The sequence below is a fragment of the Salmo salar genome, chromosome 08 (assembly GCF_965601325.2).
Source record: "Salmo salar chromosome 08, fSalSal1, whole genome shotgun sequence".
In the NCBI taxonomy this organism is placed as follows: Eukaryota; Metazoa; Chordata; class Actinopteri; order Salmoniformes; family Salmonidae; genus Salmo; species Salmo salar.
This window is the reverse complement of record NC_138298.1, coordinates 3,309,479-3,328,265: the sequence shown is the minus strand read 5'-3', so window position 1 is coordinate 3,328,265 and position 18,787 is coordinate 3,309,479. Positions and strand designations below refer to the sequence as shown.

At 41.8% G+C, this 18,787-nt stretch overlaps 39 non-coding genes and 1 pseudogene across 39 annotated transcripts; all 40 read left to right on the top strand.

Annotated features, from left to right (window-relative positions):
• Positions 1-109: 109 nt before the first annotated feature.
• On the top strand, positions 110-218 carry LOC145853284 (uncharacterized; annotated as a pseudogene).
• Positions 219-627: 409 nt separating this feature from the next.
• LOC145856156 (5S ribosomal RNA) lies at positions 628-746 on the top strand. Its single transcript, XR_014377044.1, has one exon. It is a non-coding gene; the product is annotated as a 5S ribosomal RNA (ribosomal RNA).
• Positions 747-885: 139 nt separating this feature from the next.
• Positions 886-1,004, top strand: LOC145856155 (5S ribosomal RNA). The gene has a single exon (XR_014377043.1). It is a non-coding gene; the product is annotated as a 5S ribosomal RNA (ribosomal RNA).
• Positions 1,005-1,413: 409 nt separating this feature from the next.
• Positions 1,414-1,532, top strand: LOC145856154 (5S ribosomal RNA). Its single transcript, XR_014377042.1, has one exon. It is a non-coding gene; the product is annotated as a 5S ribosomal RNA (ribosomal RNA).
• A 139-nt stretch (positions 1,533-1,671) lies between these two features.
• LOC145856153 (5S ribosomal RNA) lies at positions 1,672-1,790 on the top strand. The gene has a single exon (XR_014377041.1). It is a non-coding gene; the product is annotated as a 5S ribosomal RNA (ribosomal RNA).
• Positions 1,791-2,199: 409 nt separating this feature from the next.
• Positions 2,200-2,318, top strand: LOC145856152 (5S ribosomal RNA). The gene has a single exon (XR_014377040.1). It is a non-coding gene; the product is annotated as a 5S ribosomal RNA (ribosomal RNA).
• Positions 2,319-2,457: 139 nt separating this feature from the next.
• On the top strand, positions 2,458-2,576 carry LOC145857741 (5S ribosomal RNA). The gene has a single exon (XR_014378642.1). It is a non-coding gene; the product is annotated as a 5S ribosomal RNA (ribosomal RNA).
• A 409-nt stretch (positions 2,577-2,985) lies between these two features.
• LOC145856151 (5S ribosomal RNA) lies at positions 2,986-3,104 on the top strand. Its single transcript, XR_014377039.1, has one exon. It is a non-coding gene; the product is annotated as a 5S ribosomal RNA (ribosomal RNA).
• A 409-nt stretch (positions 3,105-3,513) lies between these two features.
• LOC145856150 (5S ribosomal RNA) lies at positions 3,514-3,632 on the top strand. Its single transcript, XR_014377038.1, has one exon. It is a non-coding gene; the product is annotated as a 5S ribosomal RNA (ribosomal RNA).
• Positions 3,633-4,041: 409 nt separating this feature from the next.
• Positions 4,042-4,160, top strand: LOC145857546 (5S ribosomal RNA). Its single transcript, XR_014378445.1, has one exon. It is a non-coding gene; the product is annotated as a 5S ribosomal RNA (ribosomal RNA).
• A 409-nt stretch (positions 4,161-4,569) lies between these two features.
• Positions 4,570-4,688, top strand: LOC145881948 (5S ribosomal RNA). The gene has a single exon (XR_014393516.1). It is a non-coding gene; the product is annotated as a 5S ribosomal RNA (ribosomal RNA).
• Positions 4,689-5,097: 409 nt separating this feature from the next.
• On the top strand, positions 5,098-5,216 carry LOC145856148 (5S ribosomal RNA). Its single transcript, XR_014377036.1, has one exon. It is a non-coding gene; the product is annotated as a 5S ribosomal RNA (ribosomal RNA).
• A 409-nt stretch (positions 5,217-5,625) lies between these two features.
• LOC145856147 (5S ribosomal RNA) lies at positions 5,626-5,744 on the top strand. Its single transcript, XR_014377035.1, has one exon. It is a non-coding gene; the product is annotated as a 5S ribosomal RNA (ribosomal RNA).
• Positions 5,745-6,153: 409 nt separating this feature from the next.
• LOC145857545 (5S ribosomal RNA) lies at positions 6,154-6,272 on the top strand. Its single transcript, XR_014378444.1, has one exon. It is a non-coding gene; the product is annotated as a 5S ribosomal RNA (ribosomal RNA).
• A 409-nt stretch (positions 6,273-6,681) lies between these two features.
• LOC145881947 (5S ribosomal RNA) lies at positions 6,682-6,800 on the top strand. The gene has a single exon (XR_014393515.1). It is a non-coding gene; the product is annotated as a 5S ribosomal RNA (ribosomal RNA).
• A 409-nt stretch (positions 6,801-7,209) lies between these two features.
• On the top strand, positions 7,210-7,328 carry LOC145855101 (5S ribosomal RNA). Its single transcript, XR_014375988.1, has one exon. It is a non-coding gene; the product is annotated as a 5S ribosomal RNA (ribosomal RNA).
• Positions 7,329-7,467: 139 nt separating this feature from the next.
• Positions 7,468-7,586, top strand: LOC145856146 (5S ribosomal RNA). The gene has a single exon (XR_014377034.1). It is a non-coding gene; the product is annotated as a 5S ribosomal RNA (ribosomal RNA).
• A 409-nt stretch (positions 7,587-7,995) lies between these two features.
• Positions 7,996-8,114, top strand: LOC145856145 (5S ribosomal RNA). The gene has a single exon (XR_014377033.1). It is a non-coding gene; the product is annotated as a 5S ribosomal RNA (ribosomal RNA).
• A 409-nt stretch (positions 8,115-8,523) lies between these two features.
• Positions 8,524-8,642, top strand: LOC145857543 (5S ribosomal RNA). The gene has a single exon (XR_014378442.1). It is a non-coding gene; the product is annotated as a 5S ribosomal RNA (ribosomal RNA).
• Positions 8,643-9,051: 409 nt separating this feature from the next.
• On the top strand, positions 9,052-9,170 carry LOC145881945 (5S ribosomal RNA). The gene has a single exon (XR_014393513.1). It is a non-coding gene; the product is annotated as a 5S ribosomal RNA (ribosomal RNA).
• Positions 9,171-9,579: 409 nt separating this feature from the next.
• LOC145855090 (5S ribosomal RNA) lies at positions 9,580-9,698 on the top strand. The gene has a single exon (XR_014375977.1). It is a non-coding gene; the product is annotated as a 5S ribosomal RNA (ribosomal RNA).
• A 139-nt stretch (positions 9,699-9,837) lies between these two features.
• On the top strand, positions 9,838-9,956 carry LOC145882045 (5S ribosomal RNA). Its single transcript, XR_014393612.1, has one exon. It is a non-coding gene; the product is annotated as a 5S ribosomal RNA (ribosomal RNA).
• Positions 9,957-10,365: 409 nt separating this feature from the next.
• On the top strand, positions 10,366-10,484 carry LOC145856144 (5S ribosomal RNA). Its single transcript, XR_014377032.1, has one exon. It is a non-coding gene; the product is annotated as a 5S ribosomal RNA (ribosomal RNA).
• Positions 10,485-10,893: 409 nt separating this feature from the next.
• LOC145856143 (5S ribosomal RNA) lies at positions 10,894-11,012 on the top strand. Its single transcript, XR_014377031.1, has one exon. It is a non-coding gene; the product is annotated as a 5S ribosomal RNA (ribosomal RNA).
• A 409-nt stretch (positions 11,013-11,421) lies between these two features.
• LOC145856142 (5S ribosomal RNA) lies at positions 11,422-11,540 on the top strand. Its single transcript, XR_014377030.1, has one exon. It is a non-coding gene; the product is annotated as a 5S ribosomal RNA (ribosomal RNA).
• Positions 11,541-11,679: 139 nt separating this feature from the next.
• LOC145856141 (5S ribosomal RNA) lies at positions 11,680-11,798 on the top strand. Its single transcript, XR_014377029.1, has one exon. It is a non-coding gene; the product is annotated as a 5S ribosomal RNA (ribosomal RNA).
• A 409-nt stretch (positions 11,799-12,207) lies between these two features.
• Positions 12,208-12,326, top strand: LOC145856140 (5S ribosomal RNA). The gene has a single exon (XR_014377028.1). It is a non-coding gene; the product is annotated as a 5S ribosomal RNA (ribosomal RNA).
• A 409-nt stretch (positions 12,327-12,735) lies between these two features.
• Positions 12,736-12,854, top strand: LOC145856139 (5S ribosomal RNA). Its single transcript, XR_014377027.1, has one exon. It is a non-coding gene; the product is annotated as a 5S ribosomal RNA (ribosomal RNA).
• Positions 12,855-13,263: 409 nt separating this feature from the next.
• LOC145856137 (5S ribosomal RNA) lies at positions 13,264-13,382 on the top strand. Its single transcript, XR_014377025.1, has one exon. It is a non-coding gene; the product is annotated as a 5S ribosomal RNA (ribosomal RNA).
• Positions 13,383-13,521: 139 nt separating this feature from the next.
• Positions 13,522-13,640, top strand: LOC145856136 (5S ribosomal RNA). Its single transcript, XR_014377024.1, has one exon. It is a non-coding gene; the product is annotated as a 5S ribosomal RNA (ribosomal RNA).
• A 409-nt stretch (positions 13,641-14,049) lies between these two features.
• Positions 14,050-14,168, top strand: LOC145856135 (5S ribosomal RNA). Its single transcript, XR_014377023.1, has one exon. It is a non-coding gene; the product is annotated as a 5S ribosomal RNA (ribosomal RNA).
• Positions 14,169-14,577: 409 nt separating this feature from the next.
• On the top strand, positions 14,578-14,696 carry LOC145856134 (5S ribosomal RNA). Its single transcript, XR_014377022.1, has one exon. It is a non-coding gene; the product is annotated as a 5S ribosomal RNA (ribosomal RNA).
• Positions 14,697-14,835: 139 nt separating this feature from the next.
• On the top strand, positions 14,836-14,954 carry LOC145856133 (5S ribosomal RNA). The gene has a single exon (XR_014377021.1). It is a non-coding gene; the product is annotated as a 5S ribosomal RNA (ribosomal RNA).
• A 409-nt stretch (positions 14,955-15,363) lies between these two features.
• On the top strand, positions 15,364-15,482 carry LOC145856132 (5S ribosomal RNA). The gene has a single exon (XR_014377020.1). It is a non-coding gene; the product is annotated as a 5S ribosomal RNA (ribosomal RNA).
• Positions 15,483-15,891: 409 nt separating this feature from the next.
• On the top strand, positions 15,892-16,010 carry LOC145856131 (5S ribosomal RNA). Its single transcript, XR_014377019.1, has one exon. It is a non-coding gene; the product is annotated as a 5S ribosomal RNA (ribosomal RNA).
• Positions 16,011-16,419: 409 nt separating this feature from the next.
• On the top strand, positions 16,420-16,538 carry LOC145856130 (5S ribosomal RNA). The gene has a single exon (XR_014377018.1). It is a non-coding gene; the product is annotated as a 5S ribosomal RNA (ribosomal RNA).
• A 409-nt stretch (positions 16,539-16,947) lies between these two features.
• LOC145856129 (5S ribosomal RNA) lies at positions 16,948-17,066 on the top strand. The gene has a single exon (XR_014377017.1). It is a non-coding gene; the product is annotated as a 5S ribosomal RNA (ribosomal RNA).
• A 139-nt stretch (positions 17,067-17,205) lies between these two features.
• LOC145856128 (5S ribosomal RNA) lies at positions 17,206-17,324 on the top strand. The gene has a single exon (XR_014377016.1). It is a non-coding gene; the product is annotated as a 5S ribosomal RNA (ribosomal RNA).
• Positions 17,325-17,733: 409 nt separating this feature from the next.
• On the top strand, positions 17,734-17,852 carry LOC145856126 (5S ribosomal RNA). The gene has a single exon (XR_014377014.1). It is a non-coding gene; the product is annotated as a 5S ribosomal RNA (ribosomal RNA).
• A 409-nt stretch (positions 17,853-18,261) lies between these two features.
• Positions 18,262-18,380, top strand: LOC145881944 (5S ribosomal RNA). The gene has a single exon (XR_014393512.1). It is a non-coding gene; the product is annotated as a 5S ribosomal RNA (ribosomal RNA).
• Positions 18,381-18,787: the final 407 nt, after the last annotated feature.

The following is an 18,787-nucleotide window of genomic DNA, read 5'->3' as shown; positions in this document are numbered from 1 at the left end:
TTTCATCAGCAACACTGCCTTGTATTAAGCATTTAATGATGAATTGACTAAATGTCTGTTTTATCAGACTCACTTTGACTATATATTTTGTAGCAAGAGATTGTTTCTCGCTTACGGCCATACCAGCCTGGGTACGCCTGATCTCGGAAGCTAAGCAGGGTCGGGCCTGGTTAGTACTTGGATGGGAGACCGCCTGGGAATACCAGGTGCTGTAAGCATTTTGTCCACGAGGGTGTGCCCCTGCACTATTTCATCAGCAACACTGCCTTGTAGTAAGCATTTAATGATGAATTGACTAAATGCAGCTTCCTGCCTTTTTAATAGGATCAAATTTCCTTGTGTTTTCAATTAGCATCTGCCTTGTATTTATAAGACAAACAAGAATATTGTTGCTGAATGCAGCTTGTGTGTGCTTTGTGCTCCTTTGCCCTGTTCAAATGATGAAAGGAAATAAAGTTTGTATTTTATCCAACTACCTGTGCTAAAAAGTGATGGGAACAGTGTTTGTAATTTCTTCTACTTTTTCAGTGACACAAAGTTCAAGCTGCTTATCTAATTGGTGAAAATGCAATGTCTGTTTATCACACTCACTTTGACTATATATGTTGTAGCAAGAGATTGTTTCTTGCTTACGGCCATACCAGCCTGGGTACGCCCGATCTCGTCTGATCTCGGAAGCTAAGCAGGGTCGGGCCTGGTTAGTACTTGGATGGGAGACCGCCTGGGAATACCAGGTGCTGTAAGCATTTTGTCCACGAGGGTGTGCTCTTGCACTATTTCATCAGCAACACTGCCTTGTATTAAGCATTTAATGATGAATTGACTAAATGTCTGTTTTATCAGACTCACTTTGACTATATATGTTGTAGCAAGAGATTGTTTCTCGCTTACGGCCATACCAGCCTGGGTACGCCCGATCTCGTCTGATCTCGGAAGCTAAGCAGGGTCGGGCCTGGTTAGTACTTGGATGGGAGACCGCCTGGGAATACCAGGTGCTGTAAGCATTTTGTCCACGAGGGTGTGCCCCTGCACTATTTCATCAGCAACACTGCCTTGTAGTAAGCATTTAATGATGAATTGACTAAATGCAGCTTCCTGCCTTTTTAATAGGATCAAATTTCCTTGTGTTTTCAATTAGCATCTGCCTTGTATTTATAAGACAAACAAGAATATTGTTGCTGAATGCAGCTTGTGTGTGCTTTGTGCTCCTTTGCCCTGTTCAAATGATGAAAGGAAATAAAGTTTGTATTTTATCCAACTACCTGTGCTAAAAAGTGATGGGAACAGTGTTTGTAATTTCTTCTACTTTTTCAGTGACACAAAGTTCAAGCTGCTTATCTAATTGGTGAAAATGCAATGTCTGTTTATCACACTCACTTTGACTATATATGTTGTAGCAAGAGATTGTTTCTCGCTTACGGCCATACCAGCCTGGGTACGCCCGATCTCGTCTGATCTCGGAAGCTAAGCAGGGTCGGGCCTGGTTAGTACTTGGATGGGAGACCGCCTGGGAATACCAGGTGCTGTAAGCATTTTGTCCACGAGGGTGTGCTCTTGCACTATTTCATCAGCAACACTGCCTTGTATTAAGCATTTAATGATGAATTGACTAAATGTCTGTTTTATCAGACTCACTTTGACTATATATTTTGTAGCAAGAGATTGTTTCTCGCTTACGGCCATACCAGCCTGGGTACGCCCGATCTCGTCTGATCTCGGAAGCTAAGCAGGGTCGGGCCTGGTTAGTACTTGGATGGGAGACCGCCTGGGAATACCAGGTGCTGTAAGCATTTTGTCCACGAGGGTGTGCCCCTGCACTATTTCATCAGCAACACTGCCTTGTAGTAAGCATTTAATGATGAATTGACTAAATGCAGCTTCCTGCCTTTTTAATAGGATCAAATTTCCTTGTGTTTTCAATTAGCATCTGCCTTGTATTTATAAGACAAACAAGAATATTGTTGCTGAATGCAGCTTGTGTGTGCTTTGTGCTCCTTTGCCCTGTTCAAATGATGAAAGGAAATAAAGTTTGTATTTTATCCAACTACCTGTGCTAAAAAGTGATGGGAACAGTGTTTGTAATTTCTTCTACTTTTTCAGTGACACAAAGTTCAAGCTGCTTATCTAATTGGTGAAAATGCAATGTCTGTTTATCACACTCACTTTGACTATATATGTTGTAGCAAGAGATTGTTTCTTGCTTACGGCCATACCAGCCTGGGTACGCCCGATCTCGTCTGATCTCGGAAGCTAAGCAGGGTCGGGCCTGGTTAGTACTTGGATGGGAGACCGCCTGGGAATACCAGGTGCTGTAAGCATTTTGTCCACGAGGGTGTGCTCTTGCACTATTTCATCAGCAACACTGCCTTGTATTAAGCATTTAATGATGAATTGACTAAATGTCTGTTTTATCAGACTCACTTTGACTATATATGTTGTAGCAAGAGATTGTTTCTCGCTTACGGCCATACCAGCCTGGGTACGCCCGATCTCGTCTGATCTCGGAAGCTAAGCAGGGTCGGGCCTGGTTAGTACTTGGATGGGGGACCGCCTGGGAATACCAGGTGCTGTAAGCATTTTGTCCACGAGGGTGTGCCCCTGCACTATTTCATCAGCAACACTGCCTTGTAGTAAGCATTTAATGATGAATTGACTAAATGCAGCTTCCTGCCTTTTTAATAGGATCAAATTTCCTTGTGTTTTCAATTAGCATCTGCCTTGTATTTATAAGACAAACAAGAATATTGTTGCTGAATGCAGCTTGTGTGTGCTTTGTGCTCCTTTGCCCTGTTCAAATGATGAAAGGAAATAAAGTTTGTATTTTATCCAACTACCTGTGCTAAAAAGTAATGGGAACAGTGTTTGTAATTTCTTCTACTTTTTCAGTGACACAAAGTTCAAGCTGCTTATCTAATTGGTGAAAATGCAATGTCTGTTTATCACACTCACTTTGACTATATATGTTGTAGCAAGAGATTGTTTCTCGCTTACGGCCATACCAGCCTGGGTACGCCCGATCTCGTCTGATCTCGGAAGCTAAGCAGGGTCGGGCCTGGTTAGTACTTGGATGGGAGACCGCCTGGGAATACCAGGTGCTGTAAGCATTTTGTCCACGAGGGTGTGCCCCTGCACTATTTCATCAGCAACACTGCCTTGTAGTAAGCATTTAATGATGAATTGACTAAATGCAGCTTCCTGCCTTTTTAATAGGATCAAATTTCCTTGTGTTTTCAATTAGCATCTGCCTTGTATTTATAAGACAAACAAGAATATTGTTGCTGAATGCAGCTTGTGTGTGCTTTGTGCTCCTTTGCCCTGTTCAAATGATGAAAGGAAATAAAGTTTGTATTTTATCCAACTACCTGTGCTAAAAAGTGATGGAAACAGTGTTTGTAATTTCTTCTACTTTTTCAGTGACACAAAGTTCAAGCTGCTTATCTAATTGGTGAAAATGCAATGTCTGTTTATCACACTCACTTTGACTATATATGTTGTAGCAAGAGATTGTTTCTCGCTTACGGCCATACCAGCCTGGGTACGCCCGATCTCGTCTGATCTCGGAAGCTAAGCAGGGTCGGGCCTGGTTAGTACTTGGATGGGAGACCGCCTGGGAATACCAGGTGCTGTAAGCATTTTGTCCACGAGGGTGTGCCCCTGCACTATTTCATCAGCAACACTGCCTTGTAGTAAGCATTTAATGATGAATTGACTAAATGCAGCTTCCTGCCTTTTTAATAGGATCAAATTTCCTTGTGTTTTCAATTAGCATCTGCCTTGTATTTATAAGACAAACAAGAATATTGTTGCTGAATGCAGCTTGTGTGTGCTTTGTGCTCCTTTGCCCTGTTCAAATGATGAAAGGAAATAAAGTTTGTATTTTATCCAACTACCTGTGCTAAAAAGTGATGGGAACAGTGTTTGTAATTTCTTCTACTTTTTCAGTGACACAAAGTTCAAGCTGCTTATCTAATTGGTGAAAATGCAATGTCTGTTTATCACACTCACTTTGACTATATATGTTTTAGCAAGAGATTGTTTCTCGCTTACGGCCATACCAGCCTGGGTACGCCCGATCTCGTCTGATCTCGGAAGCTAAGCAGGGTCGGGCCTGGTTAGTACTTGGATGGGAGACCCCCTGGGAATACCAGGTGCTGTAAGCATTTTGTCCACGAGGGTGTGCCCCTGCACTATTTCATCAGCAACACTGCCTTGTAGTAAGCATTTAATGATGAATTGACTAAATGCAGCTTCCTGCCTTTTTAATAGGATCAAATTTCCTTGTGTTTTCAATTAGCATCTGCCTTGTATTTATAAGACAAACAAGAATATTGTTGCTGAATGCAGCTTGTGTGTGCTTTGTGCTCCTTTGCCCTGTTCAAATGATGAAAGGAAATAAAGTTTGTATTTTATCCAACTACCTGTGGTAAAAAGTGATGGGAACAGTGTTTGTAATTTCTTCTACTTTTTCAGTGACACAAAGTTCAAGCTGCTTATCTAATTGGTGAAAATGCAATGTCTGTTTATCACACTCACTTTGACTATATATGTTGTAGCAAGAGATTGTTTCTCGCTTACGGCCATACCAGCCTGGGTACGCCCGATCTCGTCTGATCTCGGAAGCTAAGCAGGGTCGGGCCTGGTTAGTACTTGGATGGGAGACCGCCTGGGAGTACCAGGTGCTGTAAGCATTTTGTCCACGAGGGTGTGCCCCTGCACTATTTCATCAGCAACACTGCCTTGTAGTAAGCATTTAATGATGAATTGACTAAATGCAGCTTCCTGCCTTTTTAATAGGATCAAATTTCCTTGTGTTTTCAATTAGCATCTGCCTTGTATTTATAAGACAAACAAGAATATTGTTGCTGAATGCAGCTTGTGTGTGCTTTGTGCTCCTTTGCCCTGTTCAAATGATGAAAGGAAATAAAGTTTGTATTTTATCCAACTACCTGTGCTAAAAAGTGATGGGAAGAGTGTTTGTAATTTCTTCTACTTTTTCAGTGACACAAAGTTCAAGCTGCTTATCTAATTGGTGGAAATGCAATGTCTGTTTATCACACTCACTTTGACTATATATGTTGTAGCAAGAGATTGTTTCTCGCTTACGGCCATACCAGCCTGGGTACGCCCGATCTCGTCTGATCTCGGAAGCTAAGCAGGGTCGGGCCTGGTTAGTACTTGGATGGGAGACCGCCTGGGAATACCAGGTGCTGTAAGCATTTTGTCCACGAGGGTGTGCCCCTGCACTATTTCATCAGCAACACTGCCTTGTAGTAAGCATTTAATGATGAATTGACTAAATGCAGCTTCCTGCCTTTTTAATAGGATCAAATTTCCTTGTGTTTTCAATTAGCATCTGCCTTGTATTTATAAGACAAACAAGAATATTGTTGCTGAATGCAGCTTGTGTGTGCTTTGTGCTCCTTTGCCCTGTTCAAATGATGAAAGGAAATAAAGTTTGTATTTTATCCAACTACCTGTGCTAAAAAGTGATGGAAACAGTGTTTGTAATTTCTTCTACTTTTTCAGTGACACAAAGTTCAAGCTGCTTATCTAATTGGTGAAAATGCAATGTCTGTTTATCACACTCACTTTGACTATATATGTTGTAGCAAGAGATTGTTTCTCGCTTACGGCCATACCAGCCTGGGTACGCCCGATCTCGTCTGATCTCGGAAGCTAAGCAGGGTCGGGCCTGGTTAGTACTTGGATGGGAGACCGCCTGGGAATACCAGGTGCTGTAAGCATTTTGTCCACGAGGGTGTGCCCCTGCACTATTTCATCAGCAACACTGCCTTGTAGTAAGCATTTAATGATGAATTGACTAAATGCAGCTTCCTGCCTTTTTAATAGGATCAAATTTCCTTGTGTTTTCAATTAGCATCTGCCTTGTATTTATAAGACAAACAAGAATATTGTTGCTGAATGCAGCTTGTGTGTGCTTTGTGCTCCTTTGCCCTGTTCAAATGATGAAAGGAAATAAAGTTTGTATTTTATCCAACTACCTGTGCTAAAAAGTGATGGGAACAGTGTTTGTAATTTCTTCTACTTTTTCAGTGACACAAAGTTCAAGCTGCTTATCTAATTGGTGAAAATGCAATGTCTGTTTATCACACTCACTTTGACTATATATGTTTTAGCAAGAGATTGTTTCTCGCTTACGGCCATACCAGCCTGGGTACGCCCGATCTCGTCTGATCTCGGAAGCTAAGCAGGGTCGGGCCTGGTTAGTACTTGGATGGGAGACCCCCTGGGAATACCAGGTGCTGTAAGCATTTTGTCCACGAGGGTGTGCCCCTGCACTATTTCATCAGCAACACTGCCTTGTAGTAAGCATTTAATGATGAATTGACTAAATGCAGCTTCCTGCCTTTTTAATAGGATCAAATTTCCTTGTGTTTTCAATTAGCATCTGCCTTGTATTTATAAGACAAACAAGAATATTGTTGCTGAATGCAGCTTGTGTGTGCTTTGTGCTCCTTTGCCCTGTTCAAATGATGAAAGGAAATAAAGTTTGTATTTTATCCAACTACCTGTGGTAAAAAGTGATGGGAACAGTGTTTGTAATTTCTTCTACTTTTTCAGTGACACAAAGTTCAAGCTGCTTATCTAATTGGTGAAAATGCAATGTCTGTTTATCACACTCACTTTGACTATATATGTTGTAGCAAGAGATTGTTTCTCGCTTACGGCCATACCAGCCTGGGTACGCCCGATCTCGTCTGATCTCGGAAGCTAAGCAGGGTCGGGCCTGGTTAGTACTTGGATGGGAGACCGCCTGGGAGTACCAGGTGCTGTAAGCATTTTGTCCACGAGGGTGTGCCCCTGCACTATTTCATCAGCAACACTGCCTTGTAGTAAGCATTTAATGATGAATTGACTAAATGCAGCTTCCTGCCTTTTTAATAGGATCAAATTTCCTTGTGTTTTCAATTAGCATCTGCCTTGTATTTATAAGACAAACAAGAATATTGTTGCTGAATGCAGCTTGTGTGTGCTTTGTGCTCCTTTGCCCTGTTCAAATGATGAAAGGAAATAAAGTTTGTATTTTATCCAACTACCTGTGCTAAAAAGTGATGGGAACAGTGTTTGTAATTTCTTCTACTTTTTCAGTGACACAAAGTTCAAGCTGCTTATCTAATTGGTGAAAATGCAATGTCTGTTTATCACACTCACTTTGACTATATATGTTGTAGCAAGAGATTGTTTCTCGCTTACGGCCATACCAGCCTGGGTACACCCGATCTCGTCTGATCTCGGAAGCTAAGCAGGGTCGGGCCTGGTTAGTACTTGGATGGGAGACCGCCTGGGAATACCAGGTGCTGTAAGCATTTTGTCCACGAGGGTGTGCTCTTGCACTATTTCATCAGCAACACTGCCTTGTATTAAGCATTTAATGATGAATTGACTAAATGTCTGTTTTATCAGACTCACTTTGACTATATATTTTGTAGCAAGAGATTGTTTCTCGCTTACGGCCATACCAGCCTGGGTACGCCCGATCTCGTCTGATCTCGGAAGCTAAGCAGGGTCGGGCCTGGTTAGTACTTGGATGGGAGACCGCCTGGGAATACCAGGTGCTGTAAGCATTTTGTCCACGAGGGTGTGCCCCTGCACTATTTCATCAGCAACACTGCCTTGTAGTAAGCATTTAATGATGAATTGACTAAATGCAGCTTCCTGCCTTTTTAATAGGATCAAATTTCCTTGTGTTTTCAATTAGCATCTGCCTTGTATTTATAAGACAAACAAGAATATTGTTGCTGAATGCAGCTTGTGTGTGCTTTGTGCTCCTTTGCCCTGTTCAAATGATGAAAGGAAATAAAGTTTGTATTTTATCCAACTACCTGTGCTAAAAAGTGATGGAAACAGTGTTTGTAATTTCTTCTACTTTTTCAGTGACACAAAGTTCAAGCTGCTTATCTAATTGGTGAAAATGCAATGTCTGTTTATCACACTCACTTTGACTATATATGTTGTAGCAAGAGATTGTTTCTCGCTTACGGCCATACCAGCCTGGGTACGCCCGATCTCGTCTGATCTCGGAAGCTAAGCAGGGTCGGGCCTGGTTAGTACTTGGATGGGAGACCGCCTGGGAATACCAGGTGCTGTAAGCATTTTGTCCACGAGGGTGTGCCCCTGCACTATTTCATCAGCAACACTGCCTTGTAGTAAGCATTTAATGATGAATTGACTAAATGCAGCTTCCTGCCTTTTTAATAGGATCAAATTTCCTTGTGTTTTCAATTAGCATCTGCCTTGTATTTATAAGACAAACAAGAATATTGTTGCTGAATGCAGCTTGTGTGTGCTTTGTGCTCCTTTGCCCTGTTCAAATGATGAAAGGAAATAAAGTTTGTATTTTATCCAACTACCTGTGCTAAAAAGTGATGGGAACAGTGTTTGTAATTTCTTCTACTTTTTCAGTGACACAAAGTTCAAGCTGCTTATCTAATTGGTGAAAATGCAATGTCTGTTTATCACACTCACTTTGACTATATATGTTTTAGCAAGAGATTGTTTCTCGCTTACGGCCATACCAGCCTGGGTACGCCCGATCTCGTCTGATCTCGGAAGCTAAGCAGGGTCGGGCCTGGTTAGTACTTGGATGGGAGACCCCCTGGGAATACCAGGTGCTGTAAGCATTTTGTCCACGAGGGTGTGCCCCTGCACTATTTCATCAGCAACACTGCCTTGTAGTAAGCATTTAATGATGAATTGACTAAATGCAGCTTCCTGCCTTTTTAATAGGATCAAATTTCCTTGTGTTTTCAATTAGCATCTGCCTTGTATTTATAAGACAAACAAGAATATTGTTGCTGAATGCAGCTTGTGTGTGCTTTGTGCTCCTTTGCCCTGTTCAAATGATGAAAGGAAATAAAGTTTGTATTTTATCCAACTACCTGTGGTAAAAAGTGATGGGAACAGTGTTTGTAATTTCTTCTACTTTTTCAGTGACACAAAGTTCAAGCTGCTTATCTAATTGGTGAAAATGCAATGTCTGTTTATCACACTCACTTTGACTATATATGTTGTAGCAAGAGATTGTTTCTCGCTTACGGCCATACCAGCCTGGGTACGCCCGATCTCGTCTGATCTCGGAAGCTAAGCAGGGTCGGGCCTGGTTAGTACTTGGATGGGAGACCGCCTGGGAGTACCAGGTGCTGTAAGCATTTTGTCCACGAGGGTGTGCCCCTGCACTATTTCATCAGCAACACTGCCTTGTAGTAAGCATTTAATGATGAATTGACTAAATGCAGCTTCCTGCCTTTTTAATAGGATCAAATTTCCTTGTGTTTTCAATTAGCATCTGCCTTGTATTTATAAGACAAACAAGAATATTGTTGCTGAATGCAGCTTGTGTGTGCTTTGTGCTCCTTTGCCCTGTTCAAATGATGAAAGGAAATAAAGTTTGTATTTTATCCAACTACCTGTGCTAAAAAGTGATGGGAACAGTGTTTGTAATTTCTTCTACTTTTTCAGTGACACAAAGTTCAAGCTGCTTATCTAATTGGTGAAAATGCAATGTCTGTTTATCACACTCACTTTGACTATATATGTTGTAGCAAGAGATTGTTTCTCGCTTACGGCCATACCAGCCTGGGTACACCCGATCTCGTCTGATCTCGGAAGCTAAGCAGGGTCGGGCCTGGTTAGTACTTGGATGGGAGACCGCCTGGGAATACCAGGTGCTGTAAGCATTTTGTCCACGAGGGTGTGCTCTTGCACTATTTCATCAGCAACACTGCCTTGTATTAAGCATTTAATGATGAATTGACTAAATGTCTGTTTTATCAGACTCACTTTGACTATATATGTTGTAGCAAGAGATTGTTTCTCGCTTACGGCTATACCAGCCTGGGTACGCCCGATCTCGTCTGATCTCGGAAGCTAAGCAGGGTCGGGCCTGGTTAGTACTTGGATGGGAGACCGCCTGGGAATACCAGGTGCTGTAAGCATTTTGTCCACGAGGGTGTGCCCCTGCACTATTTCATCAGCAACACTGCCTTGTAGTAAGCATTTAATGATGAATTGACTAAATGCAGCTTCCTGCCTTTTTAATAGGATCAAATTTCCTTGTGTTTTCAATTAGCATCTGCCTTGTATTTATAAGACAAACAAGAATATTGTTGCTGAATGCAGCTTGTGTGTGCTTTGTGCTCCTTTGCCCTGTTCAAATGATGAAAGGAAATAAAGTTTGTATTTTATCCAACTACCTGTGCTAAAAAGTGATGGAAACAGTGTTTGTAATTTCTTCTACTTTTTCAGTGACACAAAGTTCAAGCTGCTTATCTAATTGGTGAAAATGCAATGTCTGTTTATCACACTCACTTTGACTATATATGTTGTAGCAAGAGATTGTTTCTCGCTTACGGCCATACCAGCCTGGGTACGCCCGATCTCGTCTGATCTCGGAAGCTAAGCAGGGTCGGGCCTGGTTAGTACTTGGATGGGAGACCGCCTGGGAATACCAGGTGCTGTAAGCATTTTGTCCACGAGGGTGTGCCCCTGCACTATTTCATCAGCAACACTGCCTTGTAGTAAGCATTTAATGATGAATTGACTAAATGCAGCTTCCTGCCTTTTTAATAGGATCAAATTTCCTTGTGTTTTCAATTAGCATCTGCCTTGTATTTATAAGACAAACAAGAATATTGTTGCTGAATGCAGCTTGTGTGTGCTTTGTGCTCCTTTGCCCTGTTCAAATGATGAAAGGAAATAAAGTTTGTATTTTATCCAACTACCTGTGCTAAAAAGTGATGGGAACAGTGTTTGTAATTTCTTCTACTTTTTCAGTGACACAAAGTTCAAGCTGCTTATCTAATTGGTGAAAATGCAATGTCTGTTTATCACACTCACTTTGACTATATATGTTGTAGCAAGAGATTGTTTCTCGCTTACGGCCATACCAGCCTGGGTACGCCCGATCTCGTCTGATCTCGGAAGCTAAGCAGGGTCGGGCCTGGTTAGTACTTGGATGGGAGACCGCCTGGGAATACCAGGTGCTGTAAGCATTTTGTCCACGAGGGTGTGCCCCTGCACTATTTCATCAGCAACACTGCCTTGTAGTAAGCATTTAATGATGTATTGACTAAATGCAGCTTCCTGCCTTTTTAATAGGATCAAATTTCCTTGTGTTTTCAATTAGCATCTGCCTTGTATTTATAAGACAAACAAGAATATTGTTGCTGAATGCAGCTTGTGTGTGCTTTGTGCTCCTTTGCCCTGTTCAAATGATGAAAGGAAATAAAGTTTGTATTTTATCCAACTACCTGTGCTAAAAAGTGATGGGAACAGTGTTTGTAATTTCTTCTACTTTTTCAGTGACACAAAGTTCAAGCTGCTTATCTAATTGGTGAAAATGCAATGTCTGTTTATCACACTCACTTTGACTATATATGTTGTAGCAAGAGATTGTTTCTCGCTTACGGCCATACCAGCCTGGGTACGCCCGATCTCGTCTGATCTCGGAAGCTAAGCAGGGTCGGGCCTGGTTAGTACTTGGATGGGAGACCGCCTGGGAATACCAGGTGCTGTAAGCATTTTGTCCACGAGGGTGTGCTCTTGCACTATTTCATCAGCAACACTGCCTTGTATTAAGCATTTAATGATGAATTGACTAAATGTCTGTTTTATCAGACTCACTTTGACTATATATGTTGTAGCAAGAGATTGTTTCTCGCTTACGGCCATACCAGCCTGGGTACGCCCGATCTCGTCTGATCTCGGAAGCTAAGCAGGGTCGGGCCTGGTTAGTACTTGGATGGGAGACCGCCTGGGAATACCAGGTGCTGTAAGCATTTTGTCCACGAGGGTGTGCCCCTGCACTATTTCATCAGCAACACTGCCTTGTAGTAAGCATTTAATGATGAATTGACTAAATGCAGCTTCCTGCCTTTTTAATAGGATCAAATTTCCTTGTGTTTTCAATTAGCATCTGCCTTGTATTTATAAGACAAACAAGAATATTGTTGCTGAATGCAGCTTGTGTGTGCTTTGTGCTCCTTTGCCCTGTTCAAATGATGAAAGGAAATAAAGTTTGTATTTTATCCAACTACCTGTGCTAAAAAGTGATGGAAACAGTGTTTGTAATTTCTTCTACTTTTTCAGTGACACAAAGTTCAAGCTGCTTATCTAATTGGTGAAAATGCAATGTCTGTTTATCACACTCACTTTGACTATATATGTTGTAGCAAGAGATTGTTTCTCGCTTACGGCCATACCAGCCTGGGTACGCCCGATCTCGTCTGATCTCGGAAGCTAAGCAGGGTCGGGCCTGGTTAGTACTTGGATGGGAGACCGCCTGGGAATACCAGGTGCTGTAAGCATTTTGTCCACGAGGGTGTGCCCCTGCACTATTTCATCAGCAACACTGCCTTGTAGTAAGCATTTAATGATGAATTGACTAAATGCAGCTTCCTGCCTTTTTAATAGGATCAAATTTCCTTGTGTTTTCAATTAGCATCTGCCTTGTATTTATAAGACAAACAAGAATATTGTTGCTGAATGCAGCTTGTGTGTGCTTTGTGCTCCTTTGCCCTGTTCAAATGATGAAAGGAAATAAAGTTTGTATTTTATCCAACTACCTGTGCTAAAAAGTGATGGGAACAGTGTTTGTAATTTCTTCTACTTTTTCAGTGACACAAAGTTCAAGCTGCTTATCTAATTGGTGAAAATGCAATGTCTGTTTATCACACTCACTTTGACTATATATGTTGTAGCAAGAGATTGTTTCTCGCTTACGGCCATACCAGCCTGGGTACGCCCGATCTCGTCTGATCTCGGAAGCTAAGCAGGGTCGGGCCTGGTTAGTACTTGGATGGGAGACCGCCTGGGAATACCAGGTGCTGTAAGCATTTTGTCCACGAGGGTGTGCCCCTGCACTATTTCATCAGCAACACTGCCTTGTAGTAAGCATTTAATGATGAATTGACTAAATGCAGCTTCCTGCCTTTTTAATAGGATCAAATTTCCTTGTGTTTTCAATTAGCATCTGCCTTGTATTTATAAGACAAACAAGAATATTGTTGCTGAATGCAGCTTGTGTGTGCTTTGTGCTCCTTTGCCCTGTTCAAATGATGAAAGGAAATAAAGTTTGTATTTTATCCAACTACCTGTGCTAAAAAGTGATGGGAACAGTGTTTGTAATTTCTTCTACTTTTTCAGTGACACAAAGTTCAAGCTGCTTATCTAATTGGTGAAAATGCAATGTCTGTTTATCACACTCACTTTGACTATATATGTTGTAGCAAGAGATTGTTTCTCGCTTACGGCCATACCAGCCTGGGTACGCCCGATCTCGTCTGATCTCGGAAGCTAAGCAGGGTCGGGCCTGGTTAGTACTTGGATGGGAGACCGCCTGGGAATACCAGGTGCTGTAAGCATTTTGTCCACGAGGGTGTGCTCTTGCACTATTTCATCAGCAACACTGCCTTGTATTAAGCATTTAATGATGAATTGACTAAATGTCTGTTTTATCAGACTCACTTTGACTATATATGTTGTAGCAAGAGATTGTTTCTCGCTTACGGCCATACCAGCCTGGGTACGCCCGATCTCGTCTGATCTCGGAAGCTAAGCAGGGTCGGGCCTGGTTAGTACTTGGATGGGAGACCGCCTGGGAATACCAGGTGCTGTAAGCATTTTGTCCACGAGGGTGTGCCCCTGCACTATTTCATCAGCAACACTGCCTTGTAGTAAGCATTTAATGATGAATTGACTAAATGCAGCTTCCTGCCTTTTTAATAGGATCAAATTTCCTTGTGTTTTCAATTAGCATCTGCCTTGTATTTATAAGACAAACAAGAATATTGTTGCTGAATGCAGCTTGTGTGTGCTTTGTGCTCCTTTGCCCTGTTCAAATGATGAAAGGAAATAAAGTTTGTATTTTATCCAACTACCTGTGCTAAAAAGTGATGGGAACAGTGTTTGTAATTTCTTCTACTTTTTCAGTGACACAAAGTTCAAGCTGCTTATCTAATTGGTGAAAATGCAATGTCTGTTTATCAGACTCACTTTGACTATATATGTTGTAGCAAGAGATTGTTTCTCGCTTACGGCCATACCAGCCTGGGTACGCCCGATCTCGTCTGATCTCGGAAGCTAAGCAGGGTCGGGCCTGGTTAGTACTTGGATGGGAGACCGCCTGGGAATACCAGGTGCTGTAAGCATTTTGTCCACGAGGGTGTGCCCCTGCACTATTTCATCAGCAACACTGCCTTGTAGTAAGCATTTAATGATGAATTGACTAAATGCAGCTTCCTGCCTTTTTAATAGGATCAAATTTCCTTGTGTTTTCAATTAGCATCTGCCTTGTATTTATAAGACAAACAAGAATATTGTTGCTGAATGCAGCTTGTGTGTGCTTTGTGCTCCTTTGCCCTGTTCAAATGATGAAAGGAAATAAAGTTTGTATTTTATCCAACTACCTGTGCTAAAAAGTGATGGGAACAGTGTTTGTAATTTCTTCTACTTTTTCAGTGACACAAAGTTCAAGCTGCTTATCTAATTGGTGAAAATGCAATGTCTGTTTATCACACTCACTTTGACTATATATGTTGTAGCAAGAGATTGTTTCTCGCTTACGGCCATACCAGCCTGGGTACGCCCGATCTCGTCTGATCTCGGAAGCTAAGCAGGGTCGGGCCTGGTTAGTACTTGGATGGGAGACCGCCTGGGAATACCAGGTGCTGTAAGCATTTTGTCCACGAGGGTGTGCTCTTGCACTATTTCATCAGCAACACTGCCTTGTATTAAGCATTTAATGATGAATTGACTAAATGTCTGTTTTATCAGACTCACTTTGACTATATATGTTGTAGCAAGAGATTGTTTCTCGCTTACGGCCATACCAGCCTGGGTACGCCCGATCTCGTCTGATCTCGGAAGCTAAGCAGGGTCGGGCCTGGTTAGTACTTGGATGGGAGACCGCCTGGGAATACCAGGTGCTGTAAGCATTTTGTCCACGAGGGTGTGCCCCTGCACTATTTCATCAGCAACACTGCCTTGTAGTAAGCATTTAATGATGAATTGACTAAATGCAGCTTCCTGCCTTTTTAATAGGATCAAATTTCCTTGTGTTTTCAATTAGCATCTGCCTTGTATTTATAAGACAAACAAGAATATTGTTGCTGAATGCAGCTTGTGTGTGCTTTGTGCTCCTTTGCCCTGTTCAAATGATGAAAGGAAATAAAGTTTGTATTTTATCCAACTACCTGTGCTAAAAAGTGATGGGAACAGTGTTTGTAATTTCTTCTACTTTTTCAGTGACACAAAGTTCAAGCTGCTTATCTAATTGGTGAAAATGCAATGTCTGTTTATCAGACTCACTTTGACTATATATGTTGTAGCAAGAGATTGTTTCTCGCTTACGGCCATACCAGCCTGGGTACGCCCGATCTCGTCTGATCTCGGAAGCTAAGCAGGGTCGGGCCTGGTTAGTACTTGGATGGGAGACCGCCTGGGAATACCAGGTGCTGTAAGCATTTTGTCCACGAGGGTGTGCCCCTGCACTATTTCATCAGCAACACTGCCTTGTAGTAAGCATTTAATGATGAATTGACTAAATGCAGCTTCCTGCCTTTTTAATAGGATCAAATTTCCTTGTGTTTTCAATTAGCATCTGCCTTGTATTTATAAGACAAACAAGAATATTGTTGCTGAATGCAGCTTGTGTGTGCTTTGTGCTCCTTTGCCCTGTTCAAATGATGAAAGGAAATAAAGTTTGTATTTTATCCAACTACCTGTGCTAAAAAGTGATGGAAACAGTGTTTGTAATTTCTTCTACTTTTTCAGTGACACAAAGTTCAAGCTGCTTATCTAATTGGTGAAAATGCAATGTCTGTTTATCACACTCACTTTGACTATATATGTTGTAGCAAGAGATTGTTTCTCGCTTACGGCCATACCAGCCTGGGTACGCCCGATCTCGTCTGATCTCGGAAGCTAAGCAGGGTCGGGCCTGGTTAGTACTTGGATGGGAGACCGCCTGGGAATACCAGGTGCTGTAAGCATTTTGTCCACGAGGGTGTGCCCCTGCACTATTTCATCAGCAACACTGCCTTGTAGTAAGCATTTAATGATGAATTGACTAAATGCAGCTTCCTGCCTTTTTAATAGGATCAAATTTCCTTGTGTTTTCAATTAGCATCTGCCTTGTATTTATAAGACAAACAAGAATATTGTTGCTGAATGCAGCTTGTGTGTGCTTTGTGCTCCTTTGCCCTGTTCAAATGATGAAAGGAAATAAAGTTTGTATTTTATCCAACTACCTGTGCTAAAAAGTGATGGGAACAGTGTTTGTAATTTCTTCTACTTTTTCAGTGACACAAAGTTCAAGCTGCTTATCTAATTGGTGAAAATGCAATGTCTGTTTATCACACTCACTTTGACTATATATGTTGTAGCAAGAGATTGTTTCTCGCTTACGGCCATACCAGCCTGGGTACGCCCGATCTCGTCTGATCTCGGAAGCTAAGCAGGGTCGGGCCTGGTTAGTACTTGGATGGGAGACCGCCTGGGAATACCAGGTGCTGTAAGCATTTTGTCCACGAGGGTGTGCCCCTGCACTATTTCATCAGCAACACTGCCTTGTAGTAAGCATTTAATGATGAATTGACTAAATGCAGCTTCCTGCCTTTTTAATAGGATCAAATTTCCTTGTGTTTTCAATTAGCATCTGCCTTGTATTTATAAGACAAACAAGAATATTGTTGCTGAATGCAGCTTGTGTGTGCTTTGTGCTCCTTTGCCCTGTTCAAATGATGAAAGGAAATAAAGTTTGTATTTTATCCAACTACCTGTGGTAAAAAGTGATGGGAACAGTGTTTGTAATTTCTTCTACTTTTTCAGTGACACAAAGTTCAAGCTGCTTATCTAATTGGTGAAAATGCAATGTCTGTTTATCAGACTCACTTTGACTATATATGTTGTAGCAAGAGATTGTTTCTCGCTTACGGCCATACCAGCCTGGGTACGCCCGATCTCGTCTGATCTCGGAAGCTAAGCAGGGTCGGGCCTGGTTAGTACTTGGATGGGAGACCGCCTGGGAATACCAGGTGCTGTAAGCATTTTGTCCACGAGGGTGTGCTCTTGCACTATTTCATCAGCAACACTGCCTTGTATTAAGCATTTAATGATGAATTGACTAAATGTCTGTTTTATCAGACTCACTTTGACTATATATGTTGTAGCAAGAGATTGTTTCTCGCTTACGGCCATACCAGCCTGGGTACGCCCGATCTCGTCTGATCTCGGAAGCTAAGCAGGGTCGGGCCTGGTTAGTACTTGGATGGGAGACCGCCTGGGAATACCAGGTGCTGTAAGCATTTTGTCCACGAGGGTGTGCCCCTGCACTATTTCATCAGCAACACTGCCTTGTAGTAAGCATTTAATGATGAATTGACTAAATGCAGCTTCCTGCCTTTTTAATAGGATCAAATTTCCTTGTGTTTTCAATTAGCATCTGCCTTGTATTTATAAGACAAACAAGAATATTGTTGCTGAATGCAGCTTGTGTGTGCTTTGTGCTCCTTTGCCCTGTTCAAATGATGAAAGGAAATAAAGTTTGTATTTTATCCAACTACCTGTGCTAAAAAGTGATGGGAACAGTGTTTGTAATTTCTTCTACTTTTTCAGTGACACAAAGTTCAAGCTGCTTATCTAATTGGTGAAAATGCAATGTCTGTTTATCACACTCACTTTGACTATATATGTTGTAGCAAGAGATTGTTTCTCGCTTACGGCCATACCAGCCTGGGTACGCCCGATCTCGTCTGATCTCGGAAGCTAAGCAGGGTCGGGCCTGGTTAGTACTTGGATGGGAGACCGCCTGGGAATACCAGGTGCTGTAAGCATTTTGTCCACGAGGGTGTGCCCCTGCACTATTTCATCAGCAACACTGCCTTGTAGTAAGCATTTAATGATGAATTGACTAAATGCAGCTTCCTGCCTTTTTAATAGGATCAAATTTCCTTGTGTTTTCAATTAGCATCTGCCTTGTATTTATAAGACAAACAAGAATATTGTTGCTGAATGCAGCTTGTGTGTGCTTTGTGCTCCTTTGCCCTGTTCAAATGATGAAAGGAAATAAAGTTTGTATTTTATCCAACTACCTGTGGTAAAAAGTGATGGGAACAGTGTTTGTAATTTCTTCTACTTTTTCAGTGACACAAAGTTCAAGCTGCTTATCTAATTGGTGAAAATGCAATGTCTGTTTATCACACTCACTTTGACTATATATGTTGTAGCAAGAGATTGTTTCTCGCTTACGGCCATACCAGCCTGGGTACGCCCGATCTCGTCTGATCTCGGAAGCTAAGCAGGGTCGGGCCTGGTTAGTACTTGGATGGGAGACCGCCTGGGAGTACCAGGTGCTGTAAGCATTTTGTCCACGAGGGTGTGCCCCTGCACTATTTCATCAGCAACACTGCCTTGTAGTAAGCATTTAATGATGAATTGACTAAATGCAGCTTCCTGCCTTTTTAATAGGATCAAATTTCCTTGTGTTTTCAATTAGCATCTGCCTTGTATTTATAAGACAAACAAGAATATTGTTGCTGAATGCAGCTTGTGTGTGCTTTGTGCTCCTTTGCCCTGTTCAAATGATGAAAGGAAATAAAGTTTGTATTTTATCCAACTACCTGTGCTAAAAAGTGATGGGAACAGTGTTTGTAATTTCTTCTACTTTTTCAGTGACACAAAGTTCAAGCTGCTTATCTAATTGGTGAAAATGCAATGTCTGTTTATCACACTCACTTTGACTATATATGTTGTAGCAAGAGATTGTTTC